General features: G+C 48.2%; 2 protein-coding genes across 2 annotated transcripts in view; both read left to right on the top strand.

Moving 5' to 3' along the window:
• The window catches only part of LOC131813650 (ligand of Numb protein X 2-like), a 156,498-nt gene that overhangs the window by 25,813 nt on the left and 117,078 nt on the right, over nucleotides 1-13,607 (top strand). The gene's annotated exons all lie outside the window — the stretch shown is intronic.
• The window catches only part of LOC131813467 (ral guanine nucleotide dissociation stimulator-like), a 161,632-nt gene that overhangs the window by 70,160 nt on the left and 77,865 nt on the right, over nucleotides 1-13,607 (top strand). The window lies entirely within an intron of this gene.

The following is a 13,607-nucleotide window of genomic DNA, read 5'->3' as shown; positions in this document are numbered from 1 at the left end:
ACAAATTTAAGACTGTCTTAAGAACTACTTAACCATTTCAGCGTTCATATAGAGGACGATTTATGTCCTTTTGTTTGTTTTGGGCACAAATATTTTTCTTTTTACTAGTTCCTCTTCCTTAATTTTAAGTGGTGGTGTTTTAAATAGCAATGCTGAATTCTTACTCTAGGTGCTCTGTAAACCTGATTGTTAGAACAGCCACATGAAATGTAATTTTAAGCATTAATTTAGCAATTTACCATTAACATATAGCATTTGTGATGTCAAATCCTACTTTAAAAAAATAAAGGTCTCCTAGGGAGAACAAATACAAATTCATCAAAACAACCTGTTCAGAGGATAATCATTGTTAAAAATTAAAGCACACATTACTCTATTACTAAGCCCCTGCGTGGCCCCTGCTTGGAAACATTCATCCAGTGTTAAGCCCTTAGAAGTTTCCATGAAGTATACCAAGAGTAATCCCTGAAGTTTGGCTAAAATGCATACATCTCAGCCATATGGAGGAATAAAACAACCACCCCTAATTGACTCGATACCTGACAGACACAAGCGTTGAAGTCAATTTGCTCCCAGCTGAGTTTACCTGGATTGTCTTCATAATAACGTGGGTCTTACCCAGTTTGGAAGGATGCGAACATAGATGTCATATGCTATGATACCACCTGTGGACGTTTACAGGTTTTCTATGAGGTCAAAATTCTAGGAACTCTAGGCTATTTAAGTAGTGCCCTCAAGAAAATTTCAGAGTGTTGGTTTCAGGAGCAGAGAAGAGCAGACACCCCTGCCGGTGCAGGGCTTGACTGACACGTCGTACCTGTCCGCTCTGAAGCAGTGTCACTAAAGGAAATGTTACAGTTCTAGCAAAAGAATTCATCTAGTTCTGCTGTTGATATTGTTAGTCGTGGTAATAGTTATCTTGTTATCTACACTATGCTGTTACAGTATATGTGTTATGGAACCTTTTGAGATAGGAGCTTCCATTATTACACCTAATGGGATAGCACCCTTGTAGTGTGGATGCATATAGCATCATGCTGTATGAACATACACAACTACATATGAATACATGTTTATGTATATACACTATGTGTGTGTATGTGTATTTTTTTTAAACTTGAATCACCTCAGATCCCAGTGTGATCATGCGTAGCTATATAATTTGGAGCAAATTACATGAACTTTCCTTTTTTTTTTTTTTTAAGATTTTATTTATTTATTTGACAAACAGAGATCACAAGTAAGAAGAGAGGCAGGCAGAGAGAGAGGAGGAAGCAGGCCCCCGCTGAGCAGAGAGCCCGATGCAGGGCTCAATCCCAGGACTCTGAGATCATGACCTGAGCCGAAGGCAGCGGCTTAACCCACTGAGCCACCCAGGCGCCCCTACATGACCTTTCTAATAAGGCTATTCCCTTGTTTATAAAATGGGGCCAACCATAGGATTTACACTCCGGACCATTGTAATGAAATGTAATGAAACCATGTAATGAAATAATACATGTGAAGCCATTTGCTTTACACATAGTAAATCTTCAATGTTAGTTACTATTGCTATTTTAATATTAATATTGCATAGGTACACCTTGTTTTTTATAGCATTCTAATTTTAAAAAAGGGTGGTGTTTTAAATTTTCCTTTTCTTCTAGGATGTCCCCATAAATAGAAACAATCAATATCGGTAAAAATTGCTTTTTCCTGAGAACACAGTTTGTTGGAAAATTGTTCTCTTCCTTAACTTTTTCAAAAATTCAGTTATTTCATATCCTTATAGCTTTCCGTGAAGATTGTGAAGATGAGTTTGCACCCATTTCATGACCGAGCATTCTCATGAGTAAGAAACAGAAGATAGATCTATAGCTTTTTTCTGGCAGTTAACAAAATCCGCACTTTACTTTTGTACTGTTCTGTCACCATTTCTCTCAAAGAATAGAGGAGAGAGAGAGAAATAAAATTAATTAGCTTGTCTTCAGAATCTTAAAACTCAAGTGCATTATTGACCTTTGTAGAATTGGCCCTATTTTGACTTCCATATGTCAACAGTCCTGAGTTTTTTCTGTTCCATACATAGTCATATGAAAATACAGCCGTCCAAAGTCTGACATTGTGATCCCCAGTGTTCGGTGTCATGTTTGTACCATGAGGAACTGTGTATTATTTCTACAGTAACTGATTTTAACAGTGACTTTATCATTGCCATGGTATTTTTTCCTTCAGTTTTCTTACTTTACTTCAGCTATGTATTATTTATTTTGCAATGAATTTTCTTCTCCTGTGTTAGGATCTTACACAGTGTGTTACATGCCAAGAAAAACACATTACTGTAAAGAAGGAACCACCTGAGTCCCTGGGAATGACAGTGGCAGGGGGCAGAGGAAGCAAGAGTGGTGAACTGCCCATCCTTGTAACCAGTGTGCCAGCTCATGGCTGTCTGGCACGTGATGGACGCATCAAGAAAGGTAAGATAGGGAGGGCTGGGAACAGTGAAACTCCTCCCATCTTCTCCCTGCATGCCACTCATGTTTGAAAAAAGTAACAAATAGTCCCCAAATTTTCTATTAAATATGATTTTTTAAAAATCTTCTAAATTGTCCCTTCCATATATAAGTGTAAAACCTCTCTCTAAGGTTAGAAAAACGCCTAATGGGAAGGAAAATTGCTGCAGTTTGATGATGTTTTCGTTCTTTTTTTTTTTAAGAATTTATTAATTTATCTGACAGACAGAGATTACAAGTAGGCAGAGAGGCAGTCGGGGGGTGGGTGGGGGGGAAGCAGGCTTCCGGCTGAGCAGAGCCCGATGCGGGCTCGATCCTAGGACCTGGGATCATGACCTGAGCTGCAGGCAGAGGCTTTAACCCACTGAGCCACCCAGGCGCCCTTTCCGTTATTTTCTAATGTTTATTTAGATCATTGCATTATTTTATGTTGGAAAAAACCCTCCAAAAAATAAAACACTCATCTTTTCCTTCCTAACCTTTTATATAATCCTCGTGGCCCTTTTTTTTTATTATATTACTTGGCAGGGCAACAAACACTTTTTTTTCTTCCTTAAGGAAAAGATGCTCAAATCACAAGTTTCATTTCTTTGTGTAGACCCAAGGATCTCTTCTCTTTAAGTATTCTGATACATTCACGCTGAGCAAACTCTGTAGGACTATATCTATAAAACTGTGTAACTCTAAAACAGTTTATGTTAAAAATTCATTTCTAAGAGCAAAAGATCAAATAATTTTTGAGCAGGAAAGAACTACAGAAATCACTGAAGCCCAAAGAAGAGAAATGAACATGCCCAGGTCCTGCACATTAGCAAAACGAGGTCTAATGACTTGGACTTCCAGTCACATCACAGTGCCTCAAGCCACATTTTTTCCTATATATGATGAAAATATCTTAAAGTTTTGAGTTGTTTTGGAATGTTTTCCATGAATTGGATTTTTCCCTCGATATCGTAAGAATGACAGAGATGTGAAAAAATTACAAATAACAGGATGCATAGGGAAGGTAATGACTTGGTAGCTCATTTCATTTTCTTGTTTATTCCTTTGGACAGGTGATATATTGCTGAATATCAATGGCATTGATTTGAACGATTGAAGTCAGAGTGAGGCCATGGCTATGCTAAAAGTCAGCGCCGCGTCCCCTGCTATTGTCCTGAAAGCACTAGAGGTCCAGACTGTCGAGGAGGCAGCCCAGGCTACTAAAGAGCAGCCAGGCACCTTCAGTGAGAATGAGTAGGACTGCAGCTGGTCCCAGTCGTGGGTCATGTGGCTTGGGCTTCCAAGGTACTGAGAGCATTTCAGCAGTTTCATATAATAATCGTAATGACAACATTTCTCATTATGGAATATAGTAAATTCATTTGTCCAGGGTGTGAGGGGGAAGGTACTGGTCAGAGATGAAAGTGGGAATGGCATATCAAGTTATAGAAGAAAAGGGTAATTTTTTCCTTAGGTTATTATATTTTGAAAGATAAATTTAAGGGGCCTCTAGGTGGCTCAGTCGGTTAAGCGTCCAACCCTGGATCTCAGCTCAGGTCTTGTTCTCCGGGCCATGAGTTTGTAAAAAAGATTTTTTGTAATTTTTAAAAAATTAAAACATTCTTAAAAAATAAACCCTTTACCTTATTAAAGGTAAATTTAATAGTAAGAACTAAGCTAAAAAGACTTGGTGTATCTGTTTATAAAAATGAATAAAGCCATTCTGTCCATGACTATTAAGAAGGTTCTCAAGTGGGCCAGCCATGAGATTTGGATGTTCATGCTCTTGCTTTAGAAAAGCTGTCATTTACCACACATGTACATGCTTAGACTTCGTGTGCATTTTTCACCAGAAAAAACAGGTCAAAGTGTGGGGCCTTTTGAAAAGCTTTACTAAATCCCCTTTCTTAATCTTGTTAACTCTGTCTAAAAAGGCAGGATGTCAGAACTCAGTTTTCATTGAACATGAGAGACTCCTTCAGCCAAACCACGGGTGTCCGAGAGTAGGTCTTCTCACCACCTTCGGGACTGTAACCCACCAGGACATTCTGTAGTTGGTCATTGTCTGCTCATGAAAGTGTTTCAGCTGCTGATGAGTGTTGTATATACTTCGGTATTGAAGTTGGAAGAATGTGTATTACTGTCTTTGTTTCTAGATCACTTTAGAGGAATCCTAAAACTGAACTATGATGAAACTTTCTGATTCTGAGCCAAGTAGGAAAATGACTGATTTTTTTAAATAAAAATAAACAATAAGAATGCCAGTTTCTGAGACATCTAGCTTCATTTGGATGTAATTTGTAATAACTAGCATTTGTATAGTGCTATGTGAGATATATATATATATATATATTTTAAAAGTACTTTCACGTAAAGAATAGCAGAAAAATCCAGGATGAATGGAATTCATTTGTCTATCATCTAACTTACTGACTTGTCCTTGTGGTAGTGAAAAAGACCAAAAAGGCCTGAAACAGTAATAGAATTCATATCTCAGGGCCCTGTAGGCATAGATTGGAATGGTTGCTATGAAACCATGGCCGTTCTACCTAATGGTGAGGGCTCAGCCAGCAGAGGGAACTCATTTATCCTCTTGAGTACTCAGCCCGATACACTGACCTGTCACTTGAAACCCAGCATGTCAGAAAGGCCCGGTCCCACACCAGTGGGGGAGAAGTGGTCTCCTCGGCGGCGCAGGAGCCGAGCGTGTGCACACCACTGCCGTTGGCCAGGCCATGCTGGCGCTCCGATAGTTCTTGTTACCTGGTGTTCCGGGTGTCCAGCTCCCCAAAGAAGTCCAGAAATGTTCACCCCATTGACCAAGGACTCCCACTCCTAGTGGCTTTTGGCCAGCCTGCCGTGTGGGAGCAGGCCTGTCTTGGGCAGGACTGCCAGGTCGCAGGTGGACAAGGAGTCTGACTGATCTCGGACAGGAGCTGGCAGCCCAGGACCCAGGTTCCCACATGGGTTCCTTGGGATTTTGGTTTGGATGCGTACCCTGTCCTCTGACTTCTCTGCCTCCATGTCTGTCCCCAGGGGGGAGCATTTTCAGGTGAATCACAAAGAACAATGATATTTCAGATGAACAGTACACGGGATAATGAAATCTATTTGGGGGGTCTGCCTGTATTGAAAGGGTGTCTATCAGTCCAAGGTCACTATTCTGTGGACTCCTGGGGGTTGTGTGTTGTGTGCAGACCAGTATACACAACCAGGTATTGGGAGGGCCACTGCTCTGTGGGTACCAGCGGCTCTTTCCAGCACGTCGCACACCACACAGAGTAGCAGCTCTGCTCTTTCTCAAAAGGGAGGGTCATTCTCTGCAGTTAGCTGGCGGTGTACCAGAGAAAAGAGTCATTTGTTTTGTGTTGTGCTGTTTCATTGTTTCTTTTAGCAGAAGATTCAGAAAAACGAAAATACCTATATCGTCTCTAAAAAAGTTTGAAAAGAGGGGAATCACTCTTATGTTCTGCAGACACACACAGAAGGCCATATTGTAGTTTTCCAGGCAGAGGAAAATCCAAGTTGAGGTGAAGTGGCCAAGACAGAGAGAAGAGCAGTGGTTGCAGGGACTGGGGGAGGGACAGAGCAGTGAGCGATGAGGAGTGCGGGTGTCTCTGTGACGGAAATGTCGTAGAATGACATGGTAGTGCAACACTCTGGATGGACCTAATGAGACCTCCATATCCCACTGCAAAGGATGCGAGTAAAATGTTATATAAACTCAAATTCTACTTTATTTAATAAATTAAATCTATGAAGTAATTATAGAGGTGAACACAGAATACAAATATGATAAAAAAGGAAATGACTGGGGAGGGGGATATATGCTCTGGGGGTCCAACCAGCACGAGCTGCTGCTCAGGGGCCTAGCCTGCTTGCTCCATGGAGACAGGGGGCGGCAGCTTGTGGGCCCAGCCTGCTTGCTCCACGGAGGCAGGGGGCAGCAGCTCAGGGACAGCAACCTGCTGGTCATCCAGTAAAGGCAAAATGCCAGGTGGCTCTTCCGTGGCAGAGAAGTGAACGAGGGCCCTGACGACCATCTGCCCTGGTCCCAACGGGTCAGCTGGGGTCACTGGTCTCCCTAACCCACTGTGAGCTGCTGCAGCAGGGATGGTGGAGACCAGCTCAGGCTCCAGAGATGTAGCGGGTGCCAGAGGGGCTGCTGGAACAACTTCCAGATTTTGCTCTGGGGCCGGTGCTGTAGCTCCAAGAAGAGAAAGCATCATCAGCTTGATTGACTTCCCTTTTGCCTTTCCCTTTCCCCACCACTCAGCGTGGCCTGCGTTCAAGACCCAGCCCCCAGAAGGTATCCCCGACGGAAGCCCATGGGGACAGGGATCTGAGACGACTCACTCTCTTCGGCCCAATTACAATCTACGGAGGCTTCCTCAGGGTGGCCCACCCTGCCTCCTCCTCAGGCCCACACCAGTTACCCCCAGTCCTACTCACCCCCAGCCTCTGGCTCCGTGGCCTCTCTGGGAGGGCATTGACTTTCTGGCAGCAGAACCTGGGCACGGCTCTGCAGGTCCGAGCCCGGCACATAGACCTGCAGGTAGGCTAGCAGCGTATGCAAGCTGGGAAACTCCGGAGGCTGCACAAAATCCCCTGGATACTTTTCCACCCAGGTGTTTAGGATGGCATAGATGGCCCTGGGGACAGACATGGAGACAGAAAAGTCAGAGGACAAGGTATGCATCCAAACCAATATTCCAGGGAACCCCTGTAGGAACCTGGGCCCCTGGGCTTCCAGCTCCTGTCCGAGACCAGTCGGACTCCTTGTCCAATTGCGACCTGGCAGTCCTGCCCGAGACAGGCCTGCTCCCAGACGGCGGGCTGGCCAAAAGCCTCTAGGAGTGGGAGTCTGTGATCAATGGGATGATCATTTCTGGACTTCTTAGGGGAGCTGGTCACACTCCTCAGTCTCTCTCCTTGGCCACGAGCCACTTCAATTCAACTGCATGTGCCCAGGGAGGGGTGGTGTCTGGCCTCTTAATTACCCTCACTGCACTTGCCTCTGCTCCGTGAAGATCCAACCGAGGAGGGAACAAAGGGACTCTGTCTCTAGCCAGGCCTTCCCAGGACCCTCCCCATACCTCCACCGTTACCTCCTCTGCCCGTTCACTAGGTGCCATGAGAGTGGGTCTGTTTCCACTGACACTCACCTCCCACAGGGTGTGGGATATCTGCTGCTCCCTGGGCTCTACAGGGTCATCACTCTCCCTGAGCCCCCTCTGGGCACCCAGCATGCAAGTGCCAACAGACTGCTGTGCGATGGTTCCTAAATCTTGCGTTCTGGGTCCCAGAATTTGGCAGAGAGAGGTTTGGGAGGTGGTACGCATAGAGCATGACCCTCTCAGGGGTTGAAGCTGTCCTCCATGCCCCTCTGCTCCACAGTGCTCACACACCTACCCCAGCTCCCCAGGGCACCTTCCTAGTTTCCAGTAGAAGCTCTCAGACCTTTACCCTAAAGCAGGAATCACAGAGGTGTTCATGAAGGTCCATCAGCCCCTTGAACTCACAGGACCCTCACTACCCTGCTGGAGAGGGAAGGCCCTCCTGGAGCAGCCAAAGCTTACTCACATGTCTCGCTGCTCCTGGGATCTCTTGACCTCTTCATACGTGGAATAATAGCACCCGAATCTAGAGGAGGCCAGGGGGCATCACATGAGATGTCTGTGGATGTTGCCTCTCACCCTCTGACCCTCGACTAGCCTGCAGCCCTGGGGTGCTGTCTGTTCTGTGCCGGGATCCCATTCAGCTCCGAGATAATTGCCTCCATCTACTAGGGCTTCCTGAATGCTTGCTGAATGAAAGGGCCCCAACCAGCCCATCACGAACATCTGAGGGGGCCTGGCCCTGCTCACCCCCAGGGATGACTGTTCTGGATTCATCCAGACACAGACCCCAGAAAGAATCTCAGATCTCCCTTTCAATGGCAAAGGAGCCCTGCTCAAGATCACAGTGAGAGTCAGGGATTAGGCAGAGGCTTCATCATGAGGGGCATGGGAATGTTCAAAGAGCATGCCCACAGGCCCTCCAGCAGACTTTTCCACCGGCGCAGGCTGCCAGGTATCCTTTCTGACTCCTACCACTGAGTCCCTATAATACCTCTGCCCCAGTTAGGAGCAAGGGGAAGTTTGGGGAAGCTTGGGGACCTGCCAAAGTCTCACAACCAGGCATTGGCCTAATCCCACGGGGCAGTTAGGGGCAGGGGAGGGTGCTCACCTTGCACATAGTTGGTCCAGCACCTCCCCGGTGCCGGCAAAGGTGTCGTATGTGTCCAGAAAGGTGTGGACACAGTGTAGATCTTGTCTGAGGACGGCAGGCACCAGGTGATCAATGGCGGCCTCCAGCTTGTCGGCCCGCTCCGCCATCAGCAGTGAGGTCCTCGTCCTCTTCCTGGTTGAGCCATTTTCCCCCTGAGGTGAATCAGAGGAGACATGAGTCAGTGCTGTGGCCACCAGGAGGGTTGGGGCTAGGAGGGCAGAATGAGCCCCCAGATCTCAGGGACTTCTGCAAGAGGTGGGACAAGAGAGCCCAGAGTCCGAAAAACAATCACTGACTCAGTGTCTCATTGGGTTCAGCCTAAGGCTCTTGGTTTTGCTTCAGGTCATGGTCTCCGTGTCCTGAGGCTGTGCTCCTCGTAGGGCTGTGTCCATAGGACAGTGTCTGCTTGAGGATTCTGTCTCTCCCTTTGCTTCTCCCCACTCTCCCCCTGTCTCTCTCTCAAATCCATCCATCAGCCAATCAGTTAAAAGCCTCTAAGGCAAAGAGAAAATGTTCTTGGTATCCATACAAAGAATTGAAGGAAATGATGTCTGAACTTGCTTGTTTCTCAGGTCCCTTTGTGAGCGGAGTATGGATAGCACGTCCCTGCATGAGTGGCATGGATCCTGTGATTTCTGATAACATACCCCATTCTTTTTATTTTTTTGAAAGACTTGTTATTTATTTATTTGACAGAGAGGTCACAAGTAGGCAGAGAGGCAGCCAGACATAAAGGGGGAAGCAGGCTCCCCACTGAGCAGAGGACCCCACGCCCCCGACGTGGGCCTCGATCCCAGGACTGAGAGACCCAGGACCCATGACCTGAGCTGCAGGCAGAGGCTGAAACCCCTGAGCCACCCCGGCACCCAACATATCCCATTCTTGAGACGAGAACACAGAGATGTTTAAGGCGAGAGGGCTTAGGATAAGAAGGCACAGAGGCTGCTTGATGAAGCACTGTGCCTTGGCCAGAGAAGGGGATTACATCCAGTCCTGCCCCAGTAAAGGGCTCCATGGCTGTGATCAATGACTGGCCTTCTGGACTGCCATGCAGTGCAGTGCAGTGAGGCCCCTGTTCCTTTTCCTTTGTGTGGGGGGTCCTAACAAGGTGTTCCATCAATACCAAAGCGCAGAGCAAGAGACAGAGTAACATGGGCCCCATGTCCATTTGGATCAAAGTCTCCCAATTCACTCTTACAAATAATGATTTGCAAGACTTGCAGAAGCTGAGGAAGGACTGTTGGGGCAGTGGGGGCACCTGGGAGCACGAGTTAGGAAAATGCCTAGGCCAGGGCAAAAGGAGTCTAAATCAATGGGATGAGACCTGGTCTAGTCTCTTTAATGATACTCCTATAAGTATTAGGACAATGGCTGTGCTTCTGTCCAAGGCGTGGGCAGGACCATGTGGGCCAGTTTGGGGAAGAGATGGGATGCAGATTCACGGGAGTACAGGACTCTAGGAGGCCTGGTTGGCTTCTAGGAAGTGGGGCCCTTGGTGCTGCATGGGTGCCCCAGTGGTCGGGTCTCCCCAGCACCTGCACTCACCCTGAGCCAGCGCCAGACTCTGTTGGCCCTGTGCGGCTTCTTGTTCTTGGAGGAAGGAGAGCAGGCAATCTCCTCGGTCACCTCCTGCACCATGTCCTCTGGAGCTTTCTATAAAGACAGTGCCCGGCAGCCAGGCAGGAGGCCTTAGAGCCCTGTCTGGAGGCTTTTGCTGGTCTTCAGACCCAGGGCGCTCCATTCCAGACACACCACAGCCCAGGTGGCAGAGCCCTCCCCCAAGGAGAGAAACGTGGCCCAGCTTCAGGGCCTTGGATGTGCTCTGGCACAGCTCAGAGTCACCTCAGGAATCCCCTGTGCACCCTGCCCACCCTGACATTGGTGTGAACAAGAAGGGATCACCAGGGTATCCACTGTACTCACCCTCCTCCAGCCCATGGGCAGGAACCCCCACATATCCCTCCTCCCCTCAAACTCCAGAGGAAGGGATGGGGCTACCCTAGGATGGTTCAGAGGGGTGGGCATCGCCTAGTCTCCTCAGAAGTAAGTACCTTATGGCGTCTCCCTCGAAAGGACCTGCGGCATTGGGGGGGTGGTTTTAGCCAATGTCTGCAGCATGGGATCAAGTCATTTTCCTGGGGGTTCTGGTACCCAGAGCCCCGGAAACTAGGTACACAACAGGAAAACATCTTTCTGTGTCTAGGTCCTGAGTCCAGTAACCCTGCTACTGGACTAGACTGGCTGCCTGGTTGCAGGGGTTCCAAGTTCTGAAGGCCTTTGTGATCCAGGCAGTGACATCACTTCCTGATATGCCCTATCGGGGCCCACTCCTGGTTGGACCCCTACACGAACAGTGCTCCCGTCTGCCATCTCCTCTTCCCCCTTCTGCATGCAAGGACACAGTGACCCCAACACACCCCTCTCCACAGGCCCCCAGGGAAGGTCTGGGAGCAGCCAGCGCCCCAGCTTGCAAACACACCTGGTTTCAGACACAAGTCTCTATTCTTACCTGGTTCAGACCCTAGATAAGCCATTGTGGCAGATAGGGATGGTCTTCTTGCCAAATATGGATGATTCCAGCATGTCTTTCTATCAGATGTCCACAGGCATAGGTTGGATAATAGCTATGATGTTAGAGGAGTGCTTTCACAGGTAGGAAATACCTCCCACCCAATTTCCTCCCTCCTGTCAACTTCTTGGAATCTGCTACTAATCAGATCCCACCCCACAGTCCATCCTGGGGTGTGTGTGTTTCTGTGCACCTGCACACAAGCTCCTGTGTGCACACATATGTTCATCGGTGCTCACATTCTGGAGTCCCAGAAGAGGACAGCCCCACTTACAGAGGGCTGGGTAATAGCTTCCCAAGGTCTTAGGCTTTGCATTTTCAATGCAACTCTAAAGAAGGGACTGGAGTCTTGGCCCTTGATGGTCAGAATGTACCCTTACCCCTAGAGACCGCCTGTCCCGGAATGCAGGCCAATCTCTCCTTTCCAAAGGGTGTGATGCAGATGGTGGTCCATCCAGTGGGTCGCCATGACCCGGGATCCTCCTCAGACAAAAACCTGGGCATGTCTCCTATCTAGGAGACCAATGGTCACCCTCAGCCCGATAACATTTCCAGGCCAACAGCCACTTCCTTCCAGAAAAACTTTTCCAGAGCCCCTAGTGAATGGCTAGGTTGCATCCAGGACCCCAACTTTGAGGACACTCAAAGAGCTGGGTTCAAGCCTGCTAAGCATCCCTACCAGTCTGATTCTGGGCAAGGCCCGGACCCTTCATGGATCTTCACAGTCTCCCTTCGGGGACTCCATTGGTTCCCCAACTCCTCTGTAGATATGTTTGTGGGACCCCTCCCCAGAGTGTGGTCCGGACTTGGTGATTCACTTTCATGTCACAGAACGTGGCCACGTGACCCAAAGGCCCTTCTGAGATTTCGTTCGAAAACTCATTGCCCAGCCCCATGTTGACTCGGATCCATGTTCTCTCTCCAATCTTCATACTGGAGCACAACCTCCTAGGTTGAACCATGACCCAGACATATGCCCGTGGCCCAGCCCTGTGGGCCCACAGCAGACAGAAGTCAGGTCTTTGAGATGGGCTGTATCTGGCCCATGCCCCTGAGTGCACTCAGGTTCTCGGTGAAGCAGGTCCTCCCTTGGTGTTGTCATCAGCCCAGTTTAAGGAGAGACTCTGGCAGGAGCCCCCAGCAGAGCACTGCTGGATTCCTGATCCCCTGAGACCACGAGGCAGCATTTGTTGGTTCAGCCACTGACTGTGGGGAAATGCAGTCACACAGCCCTGGGAGAAGGGCACTGATACTGACCAACTTCCCGGGTACTGGCCCTCTTCCCCTCCTACTCTGGTCCTTCCTCAGCTTCTCTTGCCACCCTGGACCCCTTTCTAACCTCCAGTCCTCTGCTCCATGGTGCCCTCCGCCAGGTGGAATACACTCGCATTTGTGCAGGGCTGTCTCCTTCTTTTCCTCCCACAGGAATTCTCCGTGTCATCTCAGCACAGCCTTGTCATACCCCTCACCGGGTGGAGTTCGGGCCTTAGTTGTGTCCCTTGCTCTTTTGCTGTGGAGCAATCGCTTTTCCCGTTCACATTTTGGTTTCTTGTTTGTCCATCTTCTGCTCTAGACCCTGAGCTCTCACGAGGAGAACCCGCTGGGTTGATAAGCCCTGGCACCATCTGAGTGCACAGTGCCCAGTGGCTGAATGAGCGGGAGACACGATCCGTCCCAGCACAGACCAGCTCCGTTGTTTGAGCCTCACTGATTTTAGTCCTGTGTAAGCCTTTTGTTTTATTTTTAAGTTAACTGTGCCTGTTGTGGGCCTCGAACTCATAACCCTGAGATCAAGGATCCTAGTGCCTGAGGAAGCCAGGTGCCTCTTTGGTCCTCTTTAAAGGTTTTAGGCTGATCACTATTCAAGTGAACTTGGTCATTTCAACATGCTGTATGGAGCTATATTACATTAAGCTGAATGACCATGTAACTCCCCAGGTTTTGGTAGCCTGTCACCACAGAGGTCACCCCCATGACAGTGCTGAGTGGATCTTCAGATTGGAGACTGAAATCCTTTCTGTGTTCTTCAGGAGCCCAGAGTCTCTCCACCATCGGCCTTCTCCCTCCTTGGGATGACATGCACCTCTGATGCCATCAGCACAAGAGGAAAGATGACAAGGAAATACACACAGGAGGGTGTTTCCGGCCAGGTCTTGAAGGCCTCAAGGTTCACTTTGATGCTCAATCTTTTATGTATTATTTTAGGATTTTATTTCTTTATTAGAGGGAAAAGAGCACAAGCAGGGGGAGGGGTAGAGGGAGGAGAACCAGAGAGATGCTGATCTGAGGAGGAC

The sequence above is a fragment of the Mustela lutreola genome, chromosome 13, assembly GCF_030435805.1.
Source record: "Mustela lutreola isolate mMusLut2 chromosome 13, mMusLut2.pri, whole genome shotgun sequence".
Classification (NCBI taxonomy): domain Eukaryota; kingdom Metazoa; phylum Chordata; class Mammalia; order Carnivora; family Mustelidae; genus Mustela; species Mustela lutreola.
The sequence above is the reverse complement of the archived record's forward strand: the minus strand, read 5'-3'. Positions and strand labels throughout refer to the sequence as shown.